Genomic DNA, 22,431 nt, shown 5'->3' with positions numbered 1-22,431 from the left:
TCAGTTTAAGAAGGCTCTTCAGTGTTCATTGATACTCGAGCTCCACTCCAAGCCTCTTTAAATCAATTTTTTCCTTGTGAGTGGAATGTTTTTTAGGCCCCTGCTTGGTTTACAAATAGCTGAACATGTTGTTACCCTGGTGCTGGCTAGCTTTAGAGTGCCAAATACAAGCAAACTCAGTGAGCCTCCATAGCACCACCTGTCATGAAACGGCTTTCAGAGTGGCAACAAGCCTTGTACAACCTTGTCCCATTCACCTTCCCCACCCACCATCACTCAGACAACAGCTCTTCATAAACTCGCCTGTACCGAACCAGACAGAAGCAGCACAGAAACAGAAGACGTGCATAGGTCATAAACGTTCTTATTTCTACCATGCTGCCGTTAGTGATGGGCCATTGCTTTAGGATTTCCAGAGTTTGAAATACAGACTGGCCTCCGATAACTACACCGTGACAGCCATCAATTAACATGTTATTAAACAGTACACCAATAAAGAACACATTATGCCTAATGGGCAATGTGGAATCAGAAGGAATTAGTAAAATGAGATTCGATAAAATGCAAACCATAAAGATAAGCTTCTGAAGATTGGATCTGACTTTCTGTCCCTGCTTTCAAGCAAATAAATGGCCAGCACAGTGAACTCCCTTCTGCTGCTCCTCTACCTGCCTTGAATCGCAGAATCACCAAGGTTGGAAAAGACCTACAAGATCATCCAGTCCAAACATTCACCTATTACAAATAGCTTCCACTAAACTATGTCCCTCAACACAACATAGTTGTGTTGTTGTTTCTTAAACACCCCCAGGGTCAGTGACTCCACCAGCTCCCTGGGCAGTCCATTCCAGTGCCTGACCACCCTTTCTGAGAAGCAATACTTCCTAATGACCAGCCTGAATCTCCCCTGCCGTAGCTTGAAACCATTCCCTCTAGTCCTATCACTAATAACACGCGAAAAGAGGCTGACCCCCAGCTCACTACAACCTCTCTTCAGGAAGTTATAGTGAGCAAGAATTCACCACACTCTGCACAGTGTGGGCAGGAATGAACACTGACAGCACTGGAGTGTGGCACTTGGGGACAAACCAACACAACATTACAGCTTTCTTTTTGTACCCAGGCAGAACACACAGTTTTGATGATTCTTTTTCCAATCTAGACTAAAGGACCTTGAAGATAGAGGAACACGCAGAGCCCTGGACCTTTCTGTAACCACTAAGTCAAACTATCAGACCTGTTGGGCAGTGTCACATCCATCTGCCCCTTCCTCCCTTGTTGCCCATGAAAACCAACCTGAGTCTATCAGACCATTAATTGCAACCACTGACAGTTTCCCAGAACTGGAACTCAGAAGAGCTCTACAAACAGCTGCCATTTGCAGCAGCCATCTTGGCACAATGTGCTGTTGTCAGCGTGAGGCATGCAGGAAAATTCCCACAGCCAATCTTATGATGTTGCAGGGTTTTTTGGTAACGCTATTATAAGAATGAAAAATACAAAATCCAAGAAGATCTCTGTGTCCACTCATGACATGAGGGAGCGATGCGAGTTACTGCCACTTCAGCTGCCTACTGTAGTAAAGCAGACCACGAAGGTCCCCTGCACAGTCAGAGATAGAAACAAGTTTCAATGAATAGTGGTCAAATTCTGCTCAAGCAAAGCTCCCGGTGAACTTCCAACAGGAGCTTTCCCTTGACAGGAATTCCACTACTAGCAGTCAATGAGTTTTCATATTGCTGGCCAAAGTAGAAAGTGTGTTGGAGTGAAGTAACCCTTAATTCAGCTGATGCAGACCATTTATGCCCGCGTAGTTTCTGCATAGTTTAACTTTCAGAATCAGCTGGCTCATGTTATTGCAAGGTTTTGTGTAAGGCCCTGGTTATACCAGACTGACCAGCGCCAGGCAAACAGCACAGCAAGACAGGCTGAAGAGCTCCTGGACACAAAGCCTTACCTGGTCACAAAGCCCTACCTGCAGCACGTCAGGAAACAGTGCCAGCTCCTTTCTCTGAGTTGCCATGGAGCCATTGGCTCACCCAGAATCAACTCTGCCTGCACAAATGACTCATCCTGCTACCAAAATCTATGTGTAGAGATTGTTATTAAGAATCCAATATTAATCAAGCCACGGTATCAGAGTTGTCATAGTTATTTCCTACTCTGAGCACAGAAAATAGCGATGTCCTATTATTTCAAATATCACAGTGAGAGCAGTGTGGGTAAATACTAATTTCTTCTCTGGAAAAATTATGTTGCATGTTGCACATTGATAAATACCGAGATGTGAAAAGTAACTTGAGAGTACACAGGGAACTAGAAACACATTTCCTCAGGGTTCACTCCTTTACCTTTGGGCATTGCTGTCAAACATCTGCACCACTTCCTGGAGTCAATCCTGCTCTTCACACTGCTCGAGTACCCAATGCTTGGCACACCAACAATCAGGCACCAAACCTTGTGGAGCTGCAGAGTTTTAGTGTAAGTTTTTAAACAAAAAGCACATAAGCAAAATGCTGACTTCTTACTGAAGTTTTTGGGTTTTGTTTCCCAAATCTTATCTTATAAGGGAATCAGTTTAAAGCCGTTTGGATCATTTATATTTATTTAATCTAGGAATCTCTAGATAAAATCTATCAAAAGAAATCGAAGTAAATCCCAGTTGGCGGAGCATGGAAAGTGATGATGCTATTACTATGCACAATTCATTGATGGTCAGATCATTTCTTGCAGGGAAACTGCTGGCTTACATGTATGTAAGGAATGTAACACATCCCCCACTCACTCATACACCAAAACAAACCTGCAGATCAGTGCAAGATGCAATTCCGGCCTTAGAAGTTACCTTAGACTGAAAAACAAGGTTGGGTGCTGATGGTTAAAGCTTTAACACAGCTGCATGGAAAGATCCTGCTGAAAAGCTGCCAACCGTGCTTGACTCAAGGCTGAGGTGTTCAACCTTCCCCTTCTTGTATCTACAGGACAACACAGGAAAGGAGACAGTTAAAAGAGTAGAGAGATGGGAACACTGGAATATTTACTACACTGCACAAGAGATGGCAACATAAATAATTCACTAGGACAAATACACAACTTTGGAATTTCATTTCTGTTCGTACCGTGATACTGCATCTGCACAAAACGTAGGCACAACAGAAGTCAAATATACAGTACACAAAGATACAGTACAGTACCATACTTCAATGGGCTAACCATATATCCCTTAAAAATCACTAACTGGACAGGAAATGACTTCATTAAGCACAGGTGTGTCGGACACATAATAGCTACCAGAGAAATTGCTATCATAATTATCTGAAATCATGGTTAATGACTGGTATCACAGGGTGTTTCGCCCTATCAGATGGAATATTCACACACCCAGGAACAGATACAACAAACTGTAGGTGCAGGAATTGGGATTTCATGCCACACGTTCCTTTTCTGTCTGTTATGGATCTGTGGAGCAGATCTATAGGGACCCTTTAATTACTGCTAGCAATTGATCAGCAGATCAGAAACAATGACAACTGCTTAACTGCATTTTGCAAAAACCTTCTCAGGTTCTGTTCGTTTTTGTTTCACACCAGGACGATAACAAAACCCGCTAACTGCTCCTGCAAAATTCATTAGCTTCAAATGGCTGCGCAGAGACGGAAGGTGTCAGGCCTGGGGCTCCTACTGGCCACTCCAAGAGAGTAATGGAGAGAAAATGCTCACAGCACGGCTCAAGTGAAGTTTCTCATAACAGGAATCCATCTCTCCCTCCCCCCAAAAATATCTGACGCTCTCTCACTAGCAGAGAAACATAACAAGTTGGAAAAGGTGAGGAATAAAATATCTTAATCAACTTGCTTGCTATAAATAGAAGTAAAGGACCATTGAAAACCAACAGACATACTTTTAACACTGCAACGCTAAGTCCTCCAGAGGACCTTCACAATTGTGCCACCATGCACAGAGGTGCAAGCAAACCGAGGGCTTTTTGTGCACTCTTCGCCCTGTGACGTTATTTCCATAAGAAAAAGCTGGAAGTTGAAACTGTGACAACTTGCACCGACCCATGGGAACGCAAACATCCATCTCCTGATAACACGTTGAGATAACGCACGTCACCACTGCAGCCAGCATGAGGACACTTGTCTTCACTTATTTTATATCCACTCTATCACATTCCTGGCCGCGTTTCCCTATCTTTCCTTTCAACACACTCCACGCATTCCTTTGGTGAAGAGCACAACTTGCTCACCCCAACACAACCGGGCAGCACAACTGCACTTTCCTTCCTGCAGCTTAACAAAACCTGCCAGCTACTTAAAACTGCTATTCTAGAAGGTCAGTTTTTCACACCCTGTTATGGGAGCAGCCTGCCTTGCTCTTTTCATAGGGAGTTTGGCTGCTGGCCGTAGCAGGACTTTCCTCCCATGAGACAGAAACGCGGTGCTACACTCTGTGATACCTGGAAAGCACCCAGAAAAAAGAGCACGTGCAAGACTCCTTGTTTGCTCTCCATTATTCTATTGATAACTCCTCCATTGTGTTGAAGCCATCAGCACGTTCTGCGTCCCATTCACCACATTAGCCAAGCCTCTAACATCGCAAACTGTAACAGAACCCTTATTTTTAGATCTCAGTGACGTTTCTGCTGGGTACAGACAAAAATATTACATTTACAGGAGCATTTCTGGTGGTGTGGAAGGAAGCACGAAAAGATGCTGAACAAAAGCAAGAAGTATTAACATGAAAATCCACTTTCTGTCTTTCGCCTGCTCCAAGGGCACAGAATGGGAGCAGCAGAGAGTGAAGGGGAAAACCCCAACCTGGAAACATTTCATTTTGCAGAAATGTGTTTGTGGAGTATTCCTGTCACTGGAAAATAAAAGCATTCCTGACGATGATGGGAGAGAAAGCACATCACGCTGCTTTTATTTTCAGCAAACAGCTGCACAGTCTTTGCTTTTAATTTTCTAAAATTCAAATAAAATTGTGTTGGATCAAATTTAATGCTTCACTCAATGGATTTACAGCATTTTAAATTGGTCCATTCAGCACTGAAATTACAACCACCAAAACTGCAATGCCTTTCAGGTGTCTGCACGAGGCTAAAGCAACTGATATTACCTGCTGTGCTCCAGCGCAGAGCTGAGGGAGCTCCTCCTGTATTCGGCATTACCTGAAGCAGAGAGAGTCATTTGTCTCTGTTTCTACCTCAGATTTCTTCTGTCCCTTCCCCTTGAGATGATACATTGAAGTAAACCATTTTTCTGGTGATTAAGAACCCAACCTAACGACCACTGGATTCGCAAGTGTGGATTTCAACAGGTGTTAGATGTGACCTCAGTTTCTCTATTGGGACCACAGACTCTTTGCTTCTGACTGCTAATTTTGTCTCCTTCACTGGCTCTGCTTACCAAGGGATTTCCACTGGGGATATGGAATTCACATTTTTGATGATGATGTCGCTATCTTATGTCTTTACAGTGTATTTTGTTCTTTGAAGGACCTCCCTCTCTCCCTCCACTGCTAACCAACCACTATTTTTCACTTGTGTTGTGGTTTCCAGGTGATGTTGTACCCAGCACAGTGAATTACTCTAAAATTCATCTCGAGAGGCAAGCAATGTGATTTGTTACCTACCTGGTGCCAGAAAAGCATACGGCATAGGATACACATTTTAACCAGAGAGAAATTATTTAAATTTAGAAAGAAGTGAATTTTCAGTTAAACTTTTACCAGATGCTGTATTGTGTTATATACCAAATTCCTGGTAGAGCCAAGAAAACGACTCCCGAAGTCTCACACTCAGTGTAGGAAACAACATTTCCACACACATCTGAAGGCTGAGATTTTTTCCTATGGGCATCTCGTGGGCACAGTTCAAAAGGCTGCATGTATTCACATATATAATGTAATACAGTGACCAACATTCACAACACAAATTGCACTATCAGATTACAGTAGTTCTGAAAAAGGTATTTTCTCTGCACACCAACTATACAAATTCAGTTACCTAAATTACAGAGATTCATCTCTTTGTGGTAGAAAGGATAATTTAAGCCTTATTTATCTGGGAGTGAGCTACGCACCTGCTCTAACCTCCAGACAAATTACCACAGAACCCAGTGTTCACTAATAAGGTATTCACAGACTCTAAGGCTGAAAATAACATAACCCCATTTGCCTAATATCCTTCAGTCCTATCAGCTCATAGGCAATCGTCCTGGAAAACAGCTCTGCTACATCATGCAAAAGTCAGCACGCAAGAGGAAGGAACATACTGGGCGCAGACAAAAATGGGTCTGAGGGCTGCAGAAGAACATTCTTCTTTAATTAAATACATTGTGCACCAAAGAATAGCAGCTGAAGTGATGGAGAACAGAAGAAGATGGAATTATTACTGAGGCTGATGGCTCAAAACTTTGCTTTTACTTATGTCTGGAAATGCACGGGCAGTTGGTGCGCAATCTGAGAACTCTGAGAGCAGTCTACAAACAAAGCATGGTCTGAAGAGACTAAGAGAACAAGAAATGGGTTTGTGCTCTCATGGAAAGTTTCCAAACATTCTTCAGACATTGCCTTAGGTACACTGCATCTCAGTAATCCAACTTAAAAACCCATGAATAATGTTATAATAGCTCATGTGCAAATTCAAAGTCTTGCAAAACTCATTGTTGTTTACATGGCTTTTGCTAAGATTCCTGAATGAAGAGAGAACAAGAGATCTATTTCTCTGACTTCCATCAGTTGCTTCTACCAAGCAAGTTCACTGGAAGCCTCCTGTTTAACTCCCAGGTTGAAGCAAGACAAGGGGAAGTGCACGGTCTGTGCTCAGCTGTGATCCCTCTCCTCCCAAAAGACCTTATGGACAGATACAGTAAGTACACACGTTTGAGTATGAGCCCTTCTGGCCTTGAGGCCATGGTCAGCAGGAGGGGTGACAAAGCAGACGCCTGTGGTGCATGACTGCAGTCAGGGCAAATTAACAAGTGCCCCTTCTATTCACAAAGAGAAAAGAATGGAGCCATTCAAGAGCAAACCCATCTGTCCCTGGGAGGGTTCACAAGAGTGTCAGAGACACCTCACAGCCAACAGTCTCTAAGTAGTGGCACACAGGCATCCTGCAGAAGCAGCACTTTTGTCCACTGGTAGAAGCTCCACTGACAGGATGCTGTTTTCACAGCCCATCTGCTTGCAGGCTGAACAGAACCTGGAAGATTCAAAGTCAGCACAGTGCTACCTTTTCTAAAAAGCAATAGGGAAACAAGACAAGGCAAAACTTGCCATTTTCATCACTAAGTGAGGATTTCTTGGGCATGAAGGAAACAACTCTTCCTTAATAGCTGCCTAGTTAATCACTTTGCCACACAAAAGCCACGGATAAAGTAGACAGGAAATCACTGTTACAATATCTCTCTTAGGAAACAACCCAATGCTTTCCTGAAGTCTTTTAATGAACACACCTGTGTTCACAAGCAGTCATCTCCACATGCTTCATGTCTGCATTAGTTACGAACACTGGGACAACCTTGATAATAGACACCACAGTAACTGCATACAGTGTTGCCTGCCTGTGTTTGCAGAATGCAGGGCAGACTTGTAAGGAGCTAGCTCTATCTCACACACATCAGCAGATGCCAAGTGACAAAACGTCAACTGTCAACGTTATAAACTCACTGCTCATCAGGACACAGAAGGAAGGACTGGATCATGAGTATTTGTACATTTGCTGGGAGAGCTGATCTCATTTTAGCACCTCTAAGGAGATGCCTCAGAGAATGCAAAAGTCCTATGGACTTTTGAAAGTTACTGCTGCAGGAGAAGATCAGAACTTACACCATTCCATGGGTGGAAACCAGCTGGCACTCTTCATAGCCCTGAGTGAAGTCCATGCCCAAGGAATTCTAGGTGAGCGTGATCCCAGCTTCAAAATCTGCACAGCCAACACAAGAGGTCCATCGCATCTAAGCAGCCTAGGAGATTACAGTGTTATTTGTTGCTCAGTAGCAAATCTGAGCAATTTTTCCTTCAAAGCAGATGTAATACTGCTCACCAAGTAGAAATGCAAACCTGGTTTTGCCAGCCTCCTTACTCCCTGTCATAACTTTTGAGCACGAGGTAAATGGCAGGGAAAGATGGTGAAAACTTTCTTTGGTCCCTCTCAAGCTATGTGTCTTATTTTTTTAATTTTCATCCTGTAACAGCTGCCAGTGAATTACAATAACACAGATTAAGAAGGTCATTTAGGGGTTTTTGTGCCACTAACTGAGAAAATAGCAGTCTATCAGGCCATAGATAACATATGGAACAATAGTCCTTGCATCTCAAATCAGTACAGATTCAGTATTCTCCCAGAGTACTCTCTTCCCTTTTCCCCTTCAGGAAGTGAAGTTCAAACTCTCTAGCTACAATGGGAAGAATTCTATACACTCTTCTTCACTCCAGATGAAATGGTTATGCTGATTTGTCCAGCTGTAGATTCAATTGCTATTTGGGAAAAATGCTTTGATGAGCCTAAGACCCCTGACTTGCTTTACTCTGGCAAAACTTCTGCTTTTGTGTGCCAGTAAGAGACGTAGAGAAGCAAACTACAGACGTAAGATATGATCCTGAATGCTTACAGCAGAATTGCAATCACTGTTTTCATAGGTTGATTAGGAATTGCTCTCTTCCTTCATGCTTCCAGAAAACCAACAGGCCCGCTACTGATCCATTTGATCAAGATACCTCTCCAAACAGGGTCAGAGCCAGCCAGTCCTGCAATGTGGGACAGCTAACCCATAGAAAGGAATATTTTTGCCCATGTTCCTCTTTTAAGAGCTTTTGAGAAAGGTTGTGCTGCAAGACATTTTTTTCTAGGGCTACACAGCCAAGTCTCATTGATTACGTGCCACAAACAAGGAGCAAAGGCAGTTAATAGTGAGCATGAACAAGGCTGATGCAGGAGGAGCCCAGCATTTAGAAGAAACTGTAAAACTTACCAGCTTCCACCAAGGATGAGGTTTGAGATAGAATGGCACAAAGGCTGCTACGGAATTACACATCAGCTGCTTCCCCCAGACTGGCTGCTTCATAGTGGCTCTTGAGTACGTGTCACATTTTTCACCATTAAATGAAGAGTGGAAAGAGCTAATAATAAAAAAAAAGAATACCAAACAATCAGAACATAAAAGCGTATGGCCTCCATAAAATAACACATTTTTCTTTTCTTAACGTTTCAGCTGTCTGAAGAATACTTTTCTGGAGTAAAAGAGATAACTATATATCTTCTGATTTTATTGGCTGCAGATTACACTAATTATCATAAAAAATTACTACCACTAATAAAAATTCTATTATAAGTTACTTATAGTAATCTCTGGGGTACTATACTTAGCTTAGAAAAGATCGTAATTACACTGCATTACAGTGAGAATTTGTTTCCTGAAGCAGAGCTTTAACATTATCTGTTTCTTTTAACACTTTAAAGTTGCCTGTGTTTTTTGTTTTTTTTTTTTCCTCTTTCCCTTTTCAGGTCAAATGTTGACTGTTATTTTCACTGTGCAGGATGTGATTTTGTCCCAGAATAATGATCCATCTCTGTTGCAAGTGACGCAAATGAAGTTTTAAAATCACAAATATCTGGGTGGGTTTCACCTCCCGAGGGGGTTAGCATGTCTCAATGGAAGGATGCATGAAAGGGAAGACCTGAGTCTCTCCGCCCAAAGGGAAACACACTCAGTATAAAATTGCTGGAAGCCAGTGGGTGTTCACAGAAAATACAATGTTCGGATTTTATTTGACAAGACAACAATTGTTATTTTCCCTTTTAGATACTTTGCATTTTACCATCTGTGAGGTTGATGACTCTTAAGTGACCTTAAATCATACCGCTGTTAATGGCAGTGGTTACAGGCGAATGTGGGGCTCTGTGCGCTACCTGCTTGGACTGAACATCAAATTAAATAGCTTTTCTTTGATGGCCGACGCTGTAGTAAATAACCTCAAAGTCCAACTAATTAAAATAAAATTGAAACAGTGGCCATTTCTTTTAGAAGGGGTTTCGATGCTTCAATTGCAGGGCTAATCAACATCTTAATTAACAGTCATATAAAATGAAATAGCCCATTTGAGTTGCTTTAAAATAGACAACTTATTTATGCAAAGACTAGTGGCATATTAATTGCCAGCTCTAAGAAAATATACGCCTTTGAGCTTTACAGCTTCCTTTGCACCAAAGGGTTTGAGAACTAAATTGTGGAAAAAGCATCTTACAGAAGTTAATTTCATGACAGACACGAAGCAGAAGCACAAGCAAATGTGGGTAAGTTTTGTGGCGTGTTTTGTTTTTTGAGTTGTAAGATTAATTGATCTAATGTAGCCTCATAATATTCTATTTAAACTTAAGAATTCAGGGCTCGTCCTGGCCAGTGCTGACCAGAATGGCTTTGAGCAGTACAACAGTAAACTCTAAGCATGGCTCAGCATCTCAAGTGGGCCGCTCAGGACCTCATGAGACTGAGCCTTCTCCCTGGTCTTGGAGCATCTGCACGTGCTCTCAGAACTGACCCAGGCCAACAATCAAAGGGCCAACTCATGTGAGCAAGCATTTCCAGGATCAGGTCCCAAATGAGTCATCTGCCCCAATTAGTCCACCTCAGGTTGTACCTTGAAATAGCTTTCATTTACTAATGTGTGTGAGGGAGGAACGGTGGGGAGGAATTACATTTCCTTTCCTAATTGCTTTACTTTTGTTGACATCTTGGAATAAGTTTTTACTTTCAGAGGAACAGAGTTGATTTACACTACAGAAACAGCACAGCAAGCATGAGAAAATTATTTGCCCTTCCTCCTGCCAGGCATCCATTTCCTTTTCACTGTTGCTAACAATGCGCTAACTATTTATGCATTTGTCAAAGGATCCCAGCATAAGAAAACTATATTTAAATCACTTCACTACAAAGTGAAAACACAAGGTAATGATTCAGACTCTATTTAAGTAATAATAATATTTGCTCAGCCTGCCTGGCGAGAGCACTTGTAGGTGGCAGGAGCTCAGCGCAGTCCTAGAGGGGCAGCAGCAACAAGAAATAGCCTTTACATTTCTCCTTTAAAAAACAACTTTTAATTTATGGCCCTGAAATATTCACAAAAATATGTCTGTTGTTTCGCCTGACTAAAGACTGATTTTACTACGTGTCTCAATGAACCCAAAAATGAGGGAGCTTTATGTATAGGACAATCAGGAGGCTTTGAAAGCACCTAAGCTTACATGAAATGAGTTGATGAGCTTATCTTTCCCAATACAGAAAGGCTTCCACCTTCTGTCATCAGCCAGAAATAACTGCAAGCCCAGCTGCCCAAGTGGGACACTCATTGCTGGGACCACGTTGGGTCTGAAGCACACTGACAACAGGGGAACAAGCTGTGTGTGCTCCACAAAGACAACCCATCGCTCTGCCGTCAGCCAGCTCTGGGTGCAAGCTCTGCATTTCAGTAACCTCATCTTCAAAATTTGGAAGGCAAAAAGAGAGTCTGAACATCTTCACAATTTATGTGAGGCTCAATCATACCACGGATTGAACAAAGACAGTTTGAAGAGTAGCACACAGGTTGTTCTGAAAGTAATGCATCCTATGCTGCCAATCTAAGCTCGAGTTCAGATTCTCCTTTTCTTAGTACAAACACTCACAGCCCTGAGCATCATATGGGGTTTGAACAATATCTGGAAGACCACAGTACTGCAGCAAATCCATCACAGCTTTGCCCCAAAGGAAAATCAAGACTTATTCTCTTCCTCCTGTAGGAAAACTGAGCACCTCAATTCCATGTGTGTTTCTCATTTAATGCATATGCCAGTATTCTTTAAAAAGCACTATTTCTAGCAGAAAAATCTGTGCCTAGGCAAAATTATTCTGCTTAGGTACAGCAACAGCCTTGCAGCATACCTGGGTACTGGTGTAAAAGTGAAGAAGAAGAAGAAAATGAATTACACAGAATTCAGAACACTTCCAGCAGATCAAATGCAACATGACCTCATGCAGCATGCCCCTTGTGGCACGTATGGTTTAATGCAGTGGGCTGCATATGCAGCCTAATGTGGAAGAAGAGGGGAACTTAGCCCAGTCCAGCTATGACCTGAAAAAGTTGTTCAGTGTATTTCTAAATTACCAACTGCTCACTTGACCCTTTCAAGGCCTCGCAAGCTATGGGGGGAGAAGTGGAGGAGATGTTTCTCTGAAGAGCAGCCCCTGGCTCCTGGCTCAGCACTGGCCACGGCTTTGCATGCTGCAGTGGAGCAATGCTGCTTTTGAAGACACATCCCTCCCAATTTGAATGCCATTTTGGTAACTCCAGAACAAACCCAGAAATGTAGCCAACCCAACAGTACTAACAGGGACTATGTTTAGATGGCTGATTAAAAATCACAGTATCCAATTCCAAAGTAAATGAGGGGATCTTTTTCAAGTCATTGGGTTGTGCATTGTAATCTGAGGCAAGATGGAACCATTACCAGCTTTGCTGAGATCCTCCCAGATGTCTTACACAAAGCATAAACCAAATAAATTTGCTTCTAAGTAGAACACTTTCAAGGCCTCTTTTCCATACTGCTATTAACATTAACTGAAAATTCAATGGTTTCAAGGCCTCCTCAAGTAAGTGAGCAGCAACATGCCCTGTCATCCTGCACAGACACCCCACAGTTGTACTTTTGAACAGCCATTTTAATGTGCAGCTTGGGCTGAATTCAAGCTTTGCACTATCAGCTTTGTTCTCTTCTAAGCAATTCATCTTAAATGGCCAAAGCAAAAGATCTCAGACTTCATTTACATGTAACCTGTCGCCTCAATAAAAAAACCTAAAGCCTTTCCCAGCTTTCAAGGAAGAGAGACAAGACTTGTTTCATTTTCTCTAGCAGCCGCTTCTGCTTTGCAAACCCCATTCAAATGCGGACACTTACTTTTGAGCTCTGAGAGTAAGTGTTTGACTTAAATTGAGATTACCGTAAGCAGCAGAGCGCTTTGGTTGGGGAAGAAATTATTTCATGAAGACACAAGAGAATTAAGCAGAGTTTCATGTCACTAGCTGTATGTGCTGATCAGAGAGTGAATGATGAATTTCTTGCTGCGGACAGCTGCTCTGAGGAATACCATACAGCCTTCAGGTGGAAGGAAAAGAAAGTCTTGCTTTAAAAGGAAAAGAAAAAACAAAAACTTTTTTAGTCCCTTCATGTAAAAAATAAACAGGTCTTTCTTGCCAGATTTATTATTCTATTTACACGTTGCCTGAATGTGTCTGAGAATATTTTGAAATATTTTTTTCCTTCTGAACCTCATTTCTCTTACCATGACAGCTTGCTTCAGTCAAAGAGAACAGGACATCGTTCCCTTTATTATACACACCTGTGCTGAGATCTGCGGCTCCCTTAGCCTGTGGGGAACACCACTTTGGTTGGTGGGGTCTGTAACACTCAAACTGTTTGGTAACAAGTTACAAATGTGCACAAGAGACTTGAAACATCACAATTATGTTCTAAGAGAAGGAGCAAGCAGGTGTTCTTTACAACGTGGGCTGTATTTTGCCATGTTAATTAAATAGCAATTATAGCTTCTGTACGTTACCTGGTAGTTATGCTTTACTTGGCAGACAAAAAGCAAGCGCTACCTATTGTATCTTCCAGGTCCTCATAACAAATGTAAGAAGGGTCAAACTGCCCCAAACAACTGAAATTCTGGTGGTACAGAGCTGGAACAAAGCTCCTCTGAGGGCGCAACCCACAGTCTGAAGCAGAACAGCATGTGGACTGTCAGAGACGCCTGGGGCCCAATGGGGAAACAGATTGAGGTCTTCTACTCTCTTACCATAAGTGCAAAACTGCCCATTTTTCTATTCTCCAAAGTGCCGGTTGCATGGCCAGTGCTTTGCTGCCATTGACTCCCTCTGTTGGCTGCCTGTATGTCCTCCGGCTCCTGGCTTTCAGCTGGCACGCACATATGCTATTCAGAGCAGCACAGACTGTCATCTGCTTATCTAGTGTATTATGTGACTAGTGAAGTGCCACATGGTTGAACACCAGGAAACATATTGCTTGCTTTCACTATCAATGACCTAGAGGGAAGAATATGCAAGAGAGGAAATTTGCAGTGATAAAATGGGGCTGGAACTGGGAAGCACGTCTAAACAATGAAAGTGCCTGACAAAAAAAGTGGCTACTAACTTCTAAGATGAAACACACAGCCTATACAAAAGGGGGCAATGCTTATTTAACCAGAGCAAAATATAAATAGAGAGGGCTGGTCCGTCCACATGATCAGAAAGCAGAATGCAAAGTTTTAACAGGAGATACAAAGCTGACAATTACAGAAGTGAGTGTCTCTCTGCTTGTCAGGACTCTCAGCAAACTCTACTTTCTCCTGTGTTTTCTGTATCATTGGATGAGCTGCCCTTGAAGAGTAAAAAGGGAAGGAAAAGCAAGGAGGTCCTTACTAAGCATCTTTTTGCTGCCAGGTTTTATGTTAATTTCTTTTTTTTTTTTCAGATGCATGGTTTCAAACTTCTCTCTGGCAAAAAAAAAACAAAAACAAAAACAAAAAAAAACTTCCTTTGTAAAATAAATACATCAAAAATTCTGATAATCTCATATAATAACAAAATCTCTACAGCTAGAACTTAAAGAACATTGCTATACATCTTAAAGCTGTTGATAAGATCATAAGACACTGAGATATATGTAGGCTCTGTCTTCATCCCCATGCTCAAAATGCACCTCTCTAAAACACTCAGAGCTAACGTGGTTAACACACCAGGCTGGCTGCTAATCTTCCTGCACTGGATAGTTTCATTTCTTCTGCTCTTCCTTCTTATCCACACATTAAATGCAAACACTTTGCATCTGCCTACGTCACCAGTTGTTCCACAAAGGAGCAAGGGTCAGGGCTGCTTTTGCTGTGATCTGTTATAGCTCAAGGACCTATAACCACATGACATCATTGTTCATGATGGAAGTTCAAGCCTTGTTCCAGTCCTGGGCACACAGTACACATCTAATAAGCTAACTTCTGCAGGACTGTCCACCTGCACTGTAAGCAGGTCACCCAGAAAAGGAAATTCAGCTCAGATTTGTGGGTGGGAAACAGCTTTGAGCGCACACTGCAAGCCTTCAAGTATGAGAGCCCCCAGCACAGAGACATTTCTATTGCTACATATGCCACTAGGAATAAGAAATATTAATAACAGGAGTTAAGCTTATGTAATATTAGAATCCTTGTACTCATTTTACATGCCATCACTTATGATATCATGATATAATGAGTCAATATAATAAAACAGGAGGCATAACTTTCAGAGCAGCTCTAATAGTTACTAATAAAGTGTCTAATTAATAAGACCTACGCTCTCCAATTCATTTACAGAACTTCACCTAAAATACAGAACTCACCATCCAAAACACGTAACCCACTGGTTTAGGTTATCTGAACCCATAACATGTATCAGTTTGACTCTGTACTCAGCATCCAGAAGAGAAGCTTAACGTGAAGTGGAATCAAATTATCCCATACCAAAACTAAATGCTCTCTGAACAGCTTTACTGAGTTGCATTTAACCATGTTCTGATGCTGCTCTGAACTGTGGCCCCTGCTGTTAAGTCTTGTTTAAGACAATTCAGGTTTAGCAGAAAGAAACGTCTACTCTCAAGAACTCTCTTGCTAAGGAACTTCCTCATTGCTATTTAAGATACTGGTTCCAAGTTTATTGCCTTACACCAAAGGAAAATAAACTAAAGCTAAACATCACTATTTGCCACAGATATGGTTTCATTTGTCCTAAGGTACCATCATTTTTCCTTGCTGAAACTGTTGCCTCTACGTTTGCATCTCAGCATGCTAATACCAAATAAATTTGAGGTTGAGGCTGATTAAAACTGAAAGTAAGCCTTGATCTGACATGTTATTTTGATTGGGTTTCCAAAGTTCACATAGTTCCCATTCTAATTTATGTTATGCATAGTATACATCTTCTTGGTTGAACAATTACATTATTCTAAACAATTATATTGCTATGATACACATAATGCATGGCTCCCGAGCATAAAGTTCTTTAATGATGGCAGATTGTAAAGTGGTACAGTTCACTTTTAAAAGGTCATGCATCTTTTTTTCAGTAGATTAACATTTTATCTTTTAATGGTGTTAAGAAAAGGTCAAAGATTCTAACAGATGGAATATGGAAAGCTTCTATTGAAGAAGATCAATGTGTTAAGCATCAATCTAAGTCCAGAAACACAGCCATTTAATGACTGTTGTTCTTGTTTTATTTTAAATTACCACTGTCTGGGCTGTTTAAATGCTAAAATTACATTTTCATATTTTTTACTTAAAAAGGACCATCACCATCTGACACGTATCAATGTTTGTGTTGTATTCGCAAAAAACCATCTTCATTGTACAAAACAGGAGAGGTTATTTAAATAATTAGCTTCCCCTTAGGCTAATGGCCTGTCACATTGACATTCCAATGCATGCGGCACAACGAACCCCAACAGCACCATGGAAGATAATTCTGTATTGGTTTAACTGAGCACATTTGCAGTAATTTGAGGGGATCTGTGCTCTCAGTGAAGTCTGTTTTCTGGCGTAACATGCTGTTGAACAGAAAACTTTTAATACTTCTATAATGCAAACTCATGCTTATATTGTTCAAGAAGGAAATATTTAGGAACTAGCTATTTGCAGTAGTATTTTATTATCATTTTTAGATCTAGCTTCTGTAAGAGAATAAAGCTTAAGCATTTCAGCTCTCCCAATAACTCCAAACCTCAAGGGAAGAAAGTGTTAAGTGTTTGCAGGAGGCTGTAAGCTATTCTGAGCAGCTACATGCCTCTGTCTGCTTTTACAAAATAACTCTTACAACAGAGTAACATGATTGGTTTTCTGTGTGGTAAATACCAATACAAAAAATAACAGTAAGGGGTCAAGCTACTTTGTAAAAAGTTACCAGAGAGCTTCTAAAGATGGTTGAGCTCCTGTCTCTGCAGCCCATGGGCGCATTTCTCAAGTTTCCTGTATTCTGTGTTCCTGCTATCCTCCCAAGCCAGCTCCTAAGAAAAGGGCTCCAAGGAGAAGGCAACATTCCAGAAGCATGAGGGGTCTTCAGGGTCTTTGGAGGTAAATGCTACTAAGCAACAGAAAGCGAATTTGCAGTGTAGTATCCACCTTGACTCGTGTGCTGAAGCATTTTAGGAGCAAATAAAGTCTACAGATATGGTATCTTTGATTACTACATATGAGAACAAAACATCGAGCACTGGGAGTTGCCTGTACCTTGCTGGCAGCATACTTCCTTCTAATGGAAATGCACAGCATTATTTTGGCAATATAACAAGCAAGCTAAACAAGACTTAAGGTTTACAAAGACATCTGTGCACTCAAAAAAAATCAAATATTCAATATCAACTGGACGTATTTAAGCACAATCCACCCAAATAAATAAATGATTTACTTCTCAGGCTATAATACTAAACGCTTGGATCACGCTACCCTAAAGAAAAGCACAATCTTAGCGTGCGGGTGAAGAACAGGTTTGCAGCATACCCCAAGACCAGCACAAGCAAACTTCTTGGACCAGCCTATGCAGACAACTGCAAAGCTGTTACTGCTCCTAGCTTCCTCAGAGCCAAAGAAGCTCCAGGGGCTGGTGTTTACCTCCTGCACCATCAGCACGGCTTGTTGATGGCCACCATCTCTTGGGTAGGACAGCCTGTGACAGTTGGGTAACCAAGAGTGCCACTTAATGGAGAATTACCTACTGTTACTGCTGCAAAGACACACGGTAAGGTACTGGACTAATCAAGTGGGTTGCCATATTCCTCAGTTACACTGGATTTAAAAAACAGCCCCACAAAAAGCTTTGCAAAGGGGACGAGTTCCTACTGCAGCACAAAAAAAAAAATAAATAAATGATGAAAGCAGGCAGCAGACACTGCTGCCTATCTGAACATCTGGCAGCAATTAGGAGTCTAAGAGGATGGCTAAATACTCTCTTTTAAGCAACAGAACTATTCAAGCAAATCTTCTTGCTTCTTCACTTGCCCTAACCACTGCATTTTTCCAAAGTAACATAAACCCAAGTCATTCTCATGCAAAGCCCGGAGTCACCTTGAAACTGAGGGAAAGAAACATGTTCCCTCTCTGGGTTAGTCAAGCAAAAGCAATAAAGCTGGACACTGTGAACGTGCTAAAACCAACACTCAGACTGTCATTCCTTGTGAACTCCCCTCACAGTTTCACACACAGGCTGCGTAAGGCAGCCAGGCAAGAAGCCCTCACTGGCTCCTGGGATGGCTTAGTGGGACAGGAACCACAGGCAAGCAGTTTGCAGCACCAAGACACCTCCAGAAGCACGATAGCTACACAGGTCCACACAACCAGAAAGCCATGAAATACTCTTAATAATCCTCCTCATACAGTCACAAAGTCTGTAAGCCTCTACAGGTAAAAGGTAAGTCTAGAAAAGTATAAAGTATCAATTTACTCTGTTTCAAATTACCCTACTTTATTATCAGTGGTTGTTTGTTTTGGTTTTGTTCAAAGGCTGAAGCTTCAACAAGCACAATGGGATTCAAGAGATCGAGAAAAGATGTTTCCTTTGTATGGCTGCTCAAGAGCACTAAAATGCCAAATCGGACCTACGAACAGCTCTGGGATGCTGTATTTCTCCCTTCCTTTGCAGACGCATAAACACAAAGATGCCAGAAAAAGAGCATTAACACACACAGATTAAATGGACTCCAGCTTCCTTTTCTCTTCTGCCTTTGCTCTGCAGAGCTGGAGAAAGAAGAAGCATTAAATACTTGTTTTTGTCACTTGAGTTAGCACATATAATTCTTCACACACGTAGGAACTATCTTTGCCGAGAAGGAAAATACCATTTTCACAATAACTTTTCACAGTGGAACTGTGCCTTAAATCAAACAAGCAAGTACTGAGTCACCTCTGTGGCACAGCAACAACAATTTGATCTGCTACGTGGCAAGCTTTGGTTTGGAGATACTAAACAATTCCTCATCCCAAGCCTCGGGCTTGTAAGTATGATAGAAGATGATGCAATGCATCCAGGCTCTGGGGAGTAAAGGAACAGTCAAACCACTCCTGAGAAACCCTTTGTGCAGAAAAATTTATTGTGGGCCTCCAGGTACAAAGGCTATGGATGAAATGCAACTCAATAAAGACAAGCCAAGGTGTATCAGGAGAGCTAATGAACACTTCAGTATTTGCACTTAGTCAGATAAAGCAGCGTGTTGCAGTTGAGAAAGGAGAGAGTAATCATGTGAGTATAATTTCTGTGATAACAAATGCTCTCGGTTTTTTGAGCCTCATGCTTTGTTTTTGTTTGGTGCAAAGATAACCCCATTAAGGAAATCTCACCAGTTCTCCCACCTTTATGTTTTCCTTCTTTGCCATTTTGATTTCTTACTGGAGTTGCACTTAATTTGATGGTCACCTGCCTTTTCAACAGCTCTATTTTCCACGTGTACAGCCCACAGTCATGCAGACCTTTTGTGCACCACCCTACAAAACACTAAGAAAGTCCGCTGAGATATACAGTGATTTTATAATTTACGTGTCCTGCTTGATTTCCACACTCTGGTGCAGCTGATGAGACATAGCTAAAATCTTACTGCCCACAGGCAGAATATCAACATGAGCACCAGGAATTCGTACCATCTCTGGAAAGCAGCACCGCACATGTGCAATAGGATGGGAGAGGATATTTCCCAGAAATGCCCTTACAGCACCCAGTCAGCTTCCAAAAGGATTATTCATGATAAAATATTCTGGCTTGATAATGAATTCTGATAGAGGATGTGACGTTAATTCAGCTATTCCTTTTTGGTTCTCCTCTCGGATTTAAATATATATGTATATATTTATATATATTTTAGCCTCTGAATACTTTTGTGATCTGATTTCTTACACCCTGCAGGGGACAGCATTGGGTAAAGAAAAGTAGAAATCATTTGATAAAAAAAGCATTTGCTTTCAATTATCAAATCGCACTTTGTTAATTGAGACACAAAAAAGTATTCTTCCTTTAGGTTGATGCAAATCCTCTCTCTCCCCACCCTTCAACTCCTCTGAATTATTAATCATAATTCCTTCAGCTACAGAGTTCATTCAATCAGCACTGAGAAAGATTCCAAACCATTTGCAGCCACCAGTGTTAGAGAAGGCAACAGAAACGCTGTACAGTACTGCTGTAACTTAGGACTTCCTTCCTATGCAGACCGTGTAACGCTGTTTTTCAGCAGCGATGGCAAATCCTCTGCCAGAACAGAGGTGTCAGCATGCAGGTGAGAAATACTGTTTTCCTACTCTCCTCTTTCATTAAAATATGCACGTGTACGGACACACACAAATTGAGACTGTAAACATGCGTGTAAACGCAAGCCAAAGCATTTGCCTTTTATTTTTCTTAGCCACTGTCACAAAAGAAAGGTGCTTTCTCCTCCTGCAAATAAGGGCTGTGTTTAGAAGCAACACTGCAAAAGGTATATGGTAGCCTTGTTTATTTTGGACAGATGCAAAGAAGAATCTCTGAACTTCTGCCAGTGATCAAAGGAACTGATGATGTAGAACAGATTCATGGGCCATGTCCTATCAGCCTGCACTTTACCCATCATCCATCATCCAAACCCTAAGCCTTTTTCTGAGTGATGATTGCACCCTAAACACATAAAATTAATCACCACTCCAGCCCGGCCAGGTGTCTTGCCTCCAGAAATTATCTCACTGCAGCAACAGAACTGCTAGAATCTGATATCAGTGCTGTAATTTAATTTAAAGAATACTGCATAGTAACGCTCAGATTGATTTACATATCTGAAAAGTTTCTCGTTTCACAAAGCCAATATAAATTCTTAGAGAAATATGTAACTGGAAAAAAACAAAAAAAAAAAACCAAAAAAAAAACCTGGTTGATCATAAACTCGGGGCATTTGAATATTTATTAGTTTCTGGAATTTTCTGTTGATGCTTTCTACCCCGATCACAACTCAACATAGGTCTTAAAATGCAGTTTGCAAAACCAGAAGGGCCAGGTATGTGAGCAGATGTGTTTGCTCCTGGATCCATACCTCAGTGAGGCACTGGCTGTGGGGGACGGCGGTTTGCTCACCACCATCGCCTGCTCTCATTTTCAGGGAGCTCCTCATTTTTATTTTCATGTATTTCTTCTTTCCTTCATTAGAAAAAGGGAAGAGAAATTATGTGGTGGGATATTAAACTACTCCTCGCACCTATGCTTTTGAAATGACAACAGAGACATCACGGCTAAATGTGACAGAGGCTAATAAATTAGCTCAGATACAGACTAGATCTGGATGAAATGCAGGCCCTGCTGTATTTCGGCAGCTCATCCCCACACCACTTTTCCACTTCTCACACATAATACACACAGCATCTGTGTTTTATATAAATAGTAGCAATTATAAGTACCAATGTGAAAATAATCCGCACCTAATGATAAATGGAAATAGCAGGCTAATTCCAGTATGCATATTAATGAGGAGAGACGAGTTAGCTCTCTGCTATAAATATGAGGCCTAACTCACAGACAAATTCTGCCAGTGTTCTGCTTCACTTCTAGATTAACTGCAAATCCTAATAATTTGCTTTTAATTGGGAGCTTAGCTCTTATATTAAATTATCATAGGAAAGCAAATGTGGCCAAAAGATGTATTATTAAAATAAAAACTATCACAATATCGTGGCTTTAAAAAAAAAATAAAATCTTATTTGCTGCAGAAACAAAAAGGAAAAAGCATCTGAGAAATAAATATTAATTAGTAGGAAAAAAATTAAATTGGACTGTAATTCAAACAGCACCGTTACTGCATTTTGGCTGTGATGCTCAACATACTGTGGCTTCCCCGACACTGAGCTCTGCATATTCAGCTTTTTCTTTTCCTCCTATATTTTGTTATAAATGTACACGTCTTACTCTCCTGTTGTCTGTAATTAATGCTCTCACACAGAATACAATGTAAAACAAAAGGATACAGAGCATTTCTCTGGTCTGCTGCTTCAATATTCACACTTTCCTGCCTTCCATGTTCAGTGCCCTTCAGAAAACCAGGAGGTGCTTTAAGCATGTGAAATCACATATGTTTGACTTTCACAATGCAGGTGACAGACTCCACAATGCAGAATTACATAAAGATTTATGTGCAGAGTCACATAATCCCCATGAAAATCAACTTGTTTTGGTACACAAATGAAGCAGCCTCCAAAAAAAAACAGCCTGACATTTCCAACCAGTACTTAAAATACAGCAGTGACAAAAACAAAACAACAAACAAAACAAAGAAGATGGGAAAAAGGGAAAATAAATAAATCCTAAATAAAACAAACACCCAAAAGTGGAAGGACAATCAGTTTCAGATTTAGAGGAATTAGA

The 22,431-nt window shown here is 41.2% G+C and overlaps 1 protein-coding gene across 1 annotated transcript in view; it reads right to left on the bottom strand.

Annotated features, from left to right (window-relative positions):
• The window catches only part of LOC107319205 (uncharacterized), a 224,733-nt gene that overhangs the window by 25,118 nt on the left and 177,184 nt on the right, over positions 1-22,431 (bottom strand). The window contains exons 15-17 of the mRNA XM_085550603.1: positions 8,979-9,126; positions 5,122-5,173; positions 2,846-2,975 (exon numbers count right to left, since the gene is read on the bottom strand). The gene's annotated coding sequence lies outside the window, so the exon portion shown is untranslated. The remainder of the gene's footprint in view (positions 1-2,845; positions 2,976-5,121; positions 5,174-8,978; positions 9,127-22,431) is intronic.

The sequence above is a fragment of the Coturnix japonica genome, chromosome 6 (assembly GCF_054131305.1).
Source record: "Coturnix japonica strain WE chromosome 6, WE-NBRP24, whole genome shotgun sequence".
In the NCBI taxonomy this organism is placed as follows: Eukaryota; Metazoa; Chordata; class Aves; order Galliformes; family Phasianidae; genus Coturnix; species Coturnix japonica.
Note: the sequence above shows the minus strand (reverse complement) of the source record. Positions and strands in the feature narration are given on the sequence as shown.